This window comes from Canis aureus, chromosome 8, assembly GCF_053574225.1.
Source record: "Canis aureus isolate CA01 chromosome 8, VMU_Caureus_v.1.0, whole genome shotgun sequence".
Lineage (NCBI taxonomy): Eukaryota > Metazoa > Chordata > Mammalia > Carnivora > Canidae > Canis > Canis aureus.
Genome location: NC_135618.1, coordinates 36,047,196 through 36,056,270, shown reverse-complemented (window position 1 = coordinate 36,056,270; position 9,075 = coordinate 36,047,196).

Here is a 9,075-nt window from a genome sequence, read left to right as displayed (position 1 = left end):
TCTGACTAGCCCAGAGACCATCACTGACCTCACCCCTCCTCTCCTCCGTGGAAATTCATGCACGGCAATAACCAGGAGGAGCTTTAGCAGAGTCTGGGGCCTGGCCTGCCCACCCCTCTACCTATTCCTGGGCCTCAGTTCTCCAGATGCCCAGTCTGAGCCTCCAGATGGTCCAGCCCCTCAGCCCTGGCTCAGCCACTACAACCAGCAAAGGCCATCTCCCCCTCAGGGTGAGCAGGGCTACCAAATGTGCTGACCGAGGAAGGAGTGAGTGGATTGGACTGAAGCACAGCAGTCTCGAAGCCAGCCAGGGCCATCTGGACTACTTTTCAGGCTCAGTAACCTGCACACACTGTGTGGGGTTGAGGGCAGGCACGGGGCAGCCAGGCTGCACCTGATTCACCTTCACTAGCTAAGTAACCTTGAGTGAGTCACTCCACCTTCTGAGCCTCAGTTTCTAAATCTGTAAGATGGTGATGACGATAACATCTCATAAAGCTGCTGGAGAGGAAGAATAAAACATTTAGTACAGCCCCCGGCAATAATCAGTCCCCAGCAAATGTTAACTACTTCTTGGGGGTCAAGGGAGGATCTTGTCCTGTTTGTGCAGTTGTGTGGATACAAGAAACATAAAGTCTTAGGGAAAGGACAAGGAAAAAGGCCAGAGAACTTGCTGCTCGTTTCCCTAGACATCCTCCTTGCTGATGGATGTTTCCACCGACTCTGAAAGGAGGTTAGTCCTAATTTCATATTCGCTTGTCCAGAGAGTGATAAACTGTTATCTCCTTAAAGTAATCCACACTGCTTTCAGATGGGCCCTTCTCCGCCTTGACAGATGGGATTATATTCATCTCTCTTCCCCTTTAGCAATTGGAAAGATCAATGAGACATTAGTCTCCTTGCTTCTAACTTTCTCCTGGGGGAAAATGCTGATGGTCCAGAATTAATGTGGAGATTGATTTCCTGTGTGGTGTCTAAAGGCAAGCGGACAAGCTCTCCCACCAGTGGGAGGGGAGGTGGGGGAAGGCAGCCTTTGGCCACTTTATGGGACTGGCTCAGGGGCCTGTGTTGTCTAAAGTGGTGGAGAAGATAGTTTGTGGAGCGACTGACTGATCCGGGACCTACACCCTGGCAAGTGGCTGCCCCTAGACTTGGAGTCTCCAAGTCTCCACACTTTCAAGTTCCTATGTCCTTAGACAGTTTACTGACTGCTCCAGGCCTCAGTTCCTTCATCCACAGAATGGGGATTACAGATCCCCCATCACAGAATGACTGTGGGATCAAAAGGAGGTAATGTTTATGAGCAGATGGGCTTTGTAAATGTCAGTTTTTCATTTTTCAGAGCAAGAGTAAAGGGAATGCCCTTGAATGAGAAACTGACCAAGTTTTCAGATGTTAAAACCGAGGCCTAAAAAGAGGAAATCTGGGATCCCTGGGTGGCTCAGGAGTTGAGCGTCTGCCTTGGCTTGGGTTGTGACCCTGGGGTCCCAGGATCGAGTCCCACATCAGGCTCCCTGCATGGAGCCTGCTTCTCCTGTCTCTGCCTCTCCCTGTGTCTCTCATGAATAAATAAACAAAATCTTTAAAAAAAGAGAGAGAGAGAGAGAGAGGAAATCTGTAACAGTAAGTTAGGGAGACCATCCACCATCTTCCCTGCTATTGAGAGCTAAGATCGCCACCATTTGTACTGGCTCCTTGGGAGCTGGAATACTGCACAGATGAAGGCGTGTAGAGGGTCAGCTTGCTCTGGGGTCTCCCGCAGGGTTCCTTCTTTACTATAACAGACTTTACTGAACACCTGGTGTGGGCCAGATGCTTTTCTAGGGACCATGGGGAGTGAGGACCACACACTCCAGTTCTGAAAAGGCCTTGGCTGTGAGAGTTCGGAGTTTCTCTCTTCGTCCTCCTGCTCCCCCCTCTCTCATCTTCTCCTTCCCAGAAGCAGCTCTGTCTGTCCCTGACAGGCCTGGGGAGGGACCAATGCCGCCCCACTGAGTCCTGTCTGAGAACCCGGGGGCCTGGAAATGGCAGTGCTGGTCTCGGGCTCCAGGCAGGGCCAGACATGCAGGCCATCATGGGCAATGATCATTGGTCTGAAAGCTTTCTCCTACTCAGAATAAAACCTAGGGCTTTATTTTTCATTATCTGCCCTATTTGCTGCATAGAACCCAGGATCCTTTCCTAGGGAAGCTCTGCCTGACTTACCACTCGTGCTCCCTGCTCGGAATCTGGTGAACCAGGACCGCAAAATCCCCGGAGGAAATGAAGTGTAGACTGACAGTGCGGCCTGGGCGAGCTGGCGCACAGCCTAGCCAGGGCGGCCCTTATGTCTAAGAGCACAAGGCACAATCACCAATGTTCTGGAATTCCCAGCAACGGGCCTCAGGCAGAAGAAAGGGGGAGAGCGCTCCCTTCCCCCCTGCAGGGAGCAGGAGGTTGCAAAGCATGAAGCCCTCTGGCGGGGGGACACTTGAAAGGTCCTGCTGCCCTAGGAATGCCTTTCCGAGGACACGGGCAGTGTCACCTCGGTGGAGAGCGCAGCACGCTCCCTCCCCCGCCTCCACTGCCCTAAAGCCCGGCGTGTGACCACTCCGGGAACACTGCACTTGCTGGCAAGGGAGGCCACGGAGGGGTGGCCCCAGGACGTCCCGGCTGCGGGCTAGGTCCCCCGGACAGGTGGCACGGGGCCGCGGGCTGCGGGGCAGGCGGGCAGGGCAGGCTGGAGGCACCGGTGCAGCCCCTCAGGGACACCAGGCCGACCCCCTGCGGGGACACCCGGGCTGGGTCGGCGCCCCAGTCCCCAGTGGCCGCCACAGCCCTGCAGCCCGGCCAGCTGCTCCGCTCGCCTCCGTGGGCTGGGGGGCACCAGGGCGCCCAGAGACTGGGGCAAGGCCTTCCAAGAGGCGAACCAAAGGCCGTGACAGCAGGACGGCACGCCTGAAGCCCACGTGGCTAAATAAAGGTAGAGCAACACTGTCGGGGAAAGGACCTCCCGACCCCACGGGGCTTCTCCACGGGGTTAGGGTCGCAGGGCGGATGGTGAGCCCACAGGCCTCCCGAAGGCGCCCGGGGAGGCTGTCGGTAACCGCCTGGTGGCCCAGGAAGCCAGAGGCCAAGCAGCATTCAAAGCCCCAGTACACAAGCCTGCACAGCAAGTACATTTTAACACAGGTCATTTCTTTTCCGTTCGTTGTCGGTATTTATTTCATTTACACAATTCCAAGGCCGATAAATGTTGACATTAAGGCTGATTTGATGTGGGATACAGACAGTCAAGTTAAGGGCAAGATATTGTATCAGTTCCTCTAAATTTTCTTTTCTCTGGTCGACAATTTTTTATACTGGGTTGATCATTTTTTTTATTCATAAGGGCTTCATTCCCATTTGTCATGGCTGCATTGACTGGGCATCTAATGAAGGCTTGGATATGGAAGTCTGCATCTCATTTATTCTCAATAGTAAAATTACTAAAGCATCAGGAAAATAGCTTCCTAAGCTGGAACTTCTTTAGCCTACCCTGAGTCATCTAAAATATGTTTTGCTTGTGTCCTCCAGGATTGGGACTCAGCTGTACACTTTGGGAGACAGTACCCAATTCCGACTTTTTTTTTCTAGCTTTTATTTATTTATTTGAGAGACAGAGAGTGAGAGAGACAGAGAGAGAGCAAAAGCTGGGGAAGAGGGGCAGCCCCGGTGGCTCAGCGGTTTAGCACCGCCTTCCACCGAGGGCCTGATCCTGGGGTCCTGGGATCAAGTCCCATGTCAGGCTCCCTCCATGGGGCCTGCTTCTCCCTCTGTCTGTATCTCTGCTTCTCTCTCTGTGGTGTCTCATGAATAAATAAATAAAATCTTAAAAAAAAAATTTATTGTCTCACAGTTCTGGTGGCCAGCTGTCCAAAGCCAAAGTGTCAGTGGGGTTGGTTTCTTTTGATGTCTGTGAGGAAAGAATCTGTTCCAGACCCCTCTTTAGCTTGCAGATGGCAGTCTTCTTCTTGTATCTCCCTGTATCACTGTCCCCTCCAGGAACGTCTCTGTGTCCAAATTTTCCCTTTGTACAAGAACACCTGTCATATGGAATTAGGGTCCATTGTAATGCCCTGATTTCAAGGATTATCACTGAAAGCCCTATTTCCAAAAAGGTCCCATTCTGAAGTACTGGGAGCTAGGACTTCAACACACGAATGTTAGGGAGACACAATTCAACTTGTAACAATGGAGGTCTCTGATGTTGGTTTAACTACAGCTCTAAAACAGCCTCCAGGGACGCCTGGGTGGCTCAGTGGTTGGGTGCTTGCCTTCAGTTCAGGTCATGATACCAGGATCCAGGATTGAGTCCCACATCAGGCTCCCTGGGAGGAGCCTGCTTCTCCCTCTGCCTGTGTCTCTGCCTCTCTCTCTGTCTGTGTCTCTCATGAATAAATCAATAAATCTTAAAAAAAAAAAAAAAAAAAAAAAAAAAACAGCCTCAGGTAGCACAATATAGTTAGAGTCCTGGGTAAAAGGTGAAGAGTATGAAGTTCAAGTTCTAAATCAGCCATTTCCCCTCTCTGAGCCTCAGGTTTCTTCCCCAGAGAACAGGAGATCTAGATGGGGCCTCCAAAGCCCTCTTAACCTTTCCAGGATTGTGTCACCAATGAAGTGAGAGAAGTTGAGGCCACATAGTAGGGGAGTCCACAGTGAGGCTCCATCATTTAAAAGCAGAGTGATCTTGAGCAAGGACTGACCTTCTGAGCCTTAGGGGGTTTTAAACTGTAAAATGGAGAGAAGTGATAGGAGCTACTTCAAAAAGTTGTGAGAACTGGGCACCTGGGTGGTTCAGTGGTTGAGCGTCTGCCTTCAGCTCAGGTCGTGATCCTAGGGTCCTGGGGTTGGGTCCCACATGGGGTTCCCTGCATGGAGCCTGCTTCTCCCTCTGCCTGTGTCTCTGCCTCTCTCTCTCTCTCTGCTTCTCCCTCTGCCTGTGTCTCTGTCTCTCTCTCGGTGTCTCTCATGAATAAAGAAATAAAATTAAAAAAAAAAGTTGTGAGGACTATATGATAGAATATTACTCAGCCACAAAAAGAACAAAATCTTGCCATTTGCAAGGACATGGATAGAACCAAAGAGTACTATGCTAAGCAAAATAAGTCAGGGAAAGACAAATACCATAAGATCTCACTAATGGAATGAATTTAATAAATATAACAGACAAGCAAAAGGAAAAAATAAGAGAGAGAGAGAAACAAACCAAGAAACAGACTCTTGGGCAGCCTGGGTGGCTCAGCAGTTCGGTGCTGCCTTCGGCCCAGGGTGTGATCCTAGAGTCCCAGGATCAAGTCCCACATCAGGCTCCCTGCATGGAGCCTGCTTCTCCCTCTGCCTGTGTCTCTGTCTCTCTCTCTGTGTGTCTCATGAATAAATAAATAAAAATCTTAAAAAAAAAAAAAGAAACAGACTCTTAACTCTAGAGAACACACTGATGGTTCCTTGAGGGGAGCTGGTGGGGGGATGGGTGAAACAGGTGACAGGGTTTAAGGAGGGCACTTGTGATGAGCACCAGGTGATGTATAGAAGTTTGGAATCACCGTACTTACACCTGAAACTAATATCACACTTATGTTAACTATACTGAATCTTTAAAAGAAACTTTTAGTAAAACATAAATATTCTACTAAAAACAAAACAAAACAAAAAAGACTGTGAGGACCAGTAAGGCCTATGACATGAGCAGAACCCTGCTGTCCTCACGTACGTGAGCTGTGAATGGTATTACTGCTCTTAGTCAGGCTTTGGGTCTAGGACTCAGGCCTCTGGTGGTGCCCCTGTCAGAAGGCGGGGACCAGCGTCCCACCTGGTGGCTCCCATGGAGCGAGATGTTTTAGCAGCAACACTCTGGCGACCCTTGTGACCCGCCCTTCCCTGGCTCCGCCCTACCCAAATCCTACCCCATTCTGTCACATTCATGTCATTGGGGTTAGGGCTAGGAATTCAGGGGATTTTTTCCTCTCCCTGTATTTTCTAATTCCTTTACCACACAGAGGTGTAATGACGCATATTGAGTTATGGCATTTAGCACAGCTCTGCAGAGCAGCTGTGTGAATCTGGCCCTGTGACCTCGCTGCCCCATGAACTCAGCTGCTCAAGGTATACCTCAGTATTTGGCTCATACCTTTAGCCAAAGGTACTCTTTGGAACTCTCCCTAGCTTCTCATGGGTGTCCTCACCTGGACTGTAAACAATCTGAGGAAACAACAGAGCTTCTTACTCAGATTTAGCAGAGCTCACTTACTGACTCCCACAGTGTGTCAGCTCCTCCTCTGTAAAGTACCTCATAGAATCCTCCCCACCGCCGCATGAGGCGCGCACTGGTGCTGTCAACCTACAGATGAGCCCCTGAAGCTCAGAGGTCACACAGGGAAGCAGTAGCCAAGCCAGGATGCAGTTCTACCTCTGTCCCTCTGAAGCACAAGGCTCCCCTCATCCAGCTGCACCAGCTCAGATGTGCGGATTGCTTCCCTTCACCTGTTATCCTCCAGCCTGAGCAGTTTTCCATGGCCGTGGTGCCCCCTAGTGGCACACCAGGGCCCATTCCCCAGTCAGGTTTCCGGCTCATTCCACCGCAGGCCTGTGATATTAAGCACTGCCAGAGTGACCAACGGTTGGCCTGGGATAGCAGACCTATAGGACCAAGGGAGAACCAGACCCTCTACCAGAGCTGTGCATCCTCAGTGGAGCCCCCAGGAGGGCTCTGCTCCTGAGAGGTGAAGGAAGAGGGGCCAGGGTCTCTGAGGCCAACAGCAGCAAGAGGACCTAGAAGGTCTGGTTGCCCCAACTGTGCTTCTCACCTCCAACTCGCCAGTCAGGATATGTGGGCATGGCCATTCTCTGCTGGGCCCTCCTGGGACTTTGATTTTAAGAGCTTGTTTTATGGAGGAGAGGAGGAAGATGAGGATAAGTGTGGCAAAAGTTCAAGATTTAAAAGTTTTGCTTTTTTCTTTGTTTTTTTAAGTAATCTCTACACCCAACATGGGGCTCGAACTGACAAGTCCTAGATCAAGAGTTGCACACTCCTTCAACTGAGCCAGCCAGGTACCTCACCACTTATAGTTCCTTTCCCAAAAGACCCATCAAGGGCAACCTGGGTGGCTCAGCTGTTTAGCACCGCCTTCAGCCCAGGGCCTGATCCCGGGTCCTGGGATTGAATCCCACAACCGGCTCCCCGCAGGGAGCCTGCTTCTCCCTCTGCCTGTGTCTCTGCCTCTCTCTGTGTGTCTCTCATGAATAAAGAAATAAAAATATTAAAAAAAAAAAAAAGGTGGGGGGGAATCCCTGGGTGGCTCAGCGGTTTAGCGCCTGCCTTCGGCCCAGGCTGTGATCCTGGAGACCGGGGATCGAGTCCCATGTCAGGCTCCCTGCATGGAGCCTGCTTCTCCCTCTGCCTGTGTCTCTGCCTCTCTCTCTCTCTCATAAATAAATAAAACCTTCAAAAAAAAAAAAAGGCCCATCGAGATTCTTCAATAAATACTGAATCCTATTGTGCTCTACAATGCTCAGGATGCAGAAACGGAGGAGACACCTCCCTGTCTTTGAAAAGTAGGCATATAAAGAATTACAATGCAATGAGGGAAGTACTTGAGTATGGGGCTTTTCCTGTCACCCCAGAAGTGGATTCAGCACTGAAAACTGAGAAAAAGAATGATGAAATACCCCCACCAAATGATGAATGTGGAAAACTGTGTGGGGTCAGGCATGCCTCCAGCAGTCTCCCCTTCCCCCAGCACCTCCCCAGCCTATACCAGCGGCCTGCTCCTTCTGCCCACCTCGCAGGGGGGGACAGCAACAGGGCAGGGAGAGGGGTAGGGTGGACTTGTCTGCCCTCTTGCCTCTGGGGTGGCAAGGATGTGTGGGCCAGCACTGTCTGGCTTTGAGAGAATCAGAGGTTCCCTGCAGCTGCGTTAGCCAATCTGGTAGCTGTTAGCCACAAGTGGCTACTGAACAGTTGAAATGTGGCCAATTGGAATTGAAATGTGCAATGAATGAGGTACCTGGGTGGCTCAGTGGTTGAGTGTCTGCCTTTGGCTCAGGTCGGGGTCCTGGAATTGAGTCTCGCATCCGGCTCCCCACAGGGAGCTGCTTCACCCTCTGCCTGTGTCTCTGCCTTTCTCTCTGTGTCTCTCATTAATAAAAAAAAAAAAAAAAGAAGAAGAAAAATGTTTAAAAATTTAGAAAAAAATTACAAATATGGCTCAAGTTAGAATTACACAGGAGATATAATTTGTAACCTCTGCCGGGGAGGTCACAAACCAGGGAGAAGTCCTAGAACCGTAAGCTTTACAGCGCGTTGGGCCGTAGGGGGCGCTGCCGCAGAGCCAAGCTTCCGGCCCGCGGGACTTAGGAGGGCAGAGGACAAAGTTTTGTGGGTTTTTTTGTTTTTTTTAAGATTTTATTTATTTATTCATGACAGACACAAAGAGAGAGAGAGAGGCAGAGACACAGGCAGAGGGAGAAGCAGGCTCCATGCCGGGAGCCCCATGTGGGACTCGATCCTGGGACTCCAAGATCACACCCTGGGTCGAAGGCAGGCGCTAAACCGCTGAGCCACCCAGGGATCCCCGAGGACAAAGTTTTTAATGCTCTTTCAAAGATAGTTTTAAGCTGCTTTTCCTAAACTTTAATTTTTTTAAAATTTAAATGGCCCAAACTATGTTAACATAAATAATTTTTCTAGGTAAAAGTCTGAAACTCCTGAATTACAACATTGAGTTTTAAGGAAGCTGCGAGTCTCACTATCAGCTGGGGATGTAGCCTTCGACCCAGGAATCCCATCCTAGTAATTTATCATAAGGAAAAATTTAACGTGCACAAATATTCAGCTACAAGGATACTTATGCGGTATGTAGTACCCAGCCCTCCCCCCAAAACTGACAGACTAACTGGACACTAATAAGGGTTCACTTAAATCATTTATGGCACAACTATACTATGGAGTATTTTGTAATTACTACAACAGATGTAAATGGATACTTACTGACATGGAAAGACATTTATGCTAAATTCTGTGAAAAAGGCCAGCTACATAACTGCATGTCCAGTATT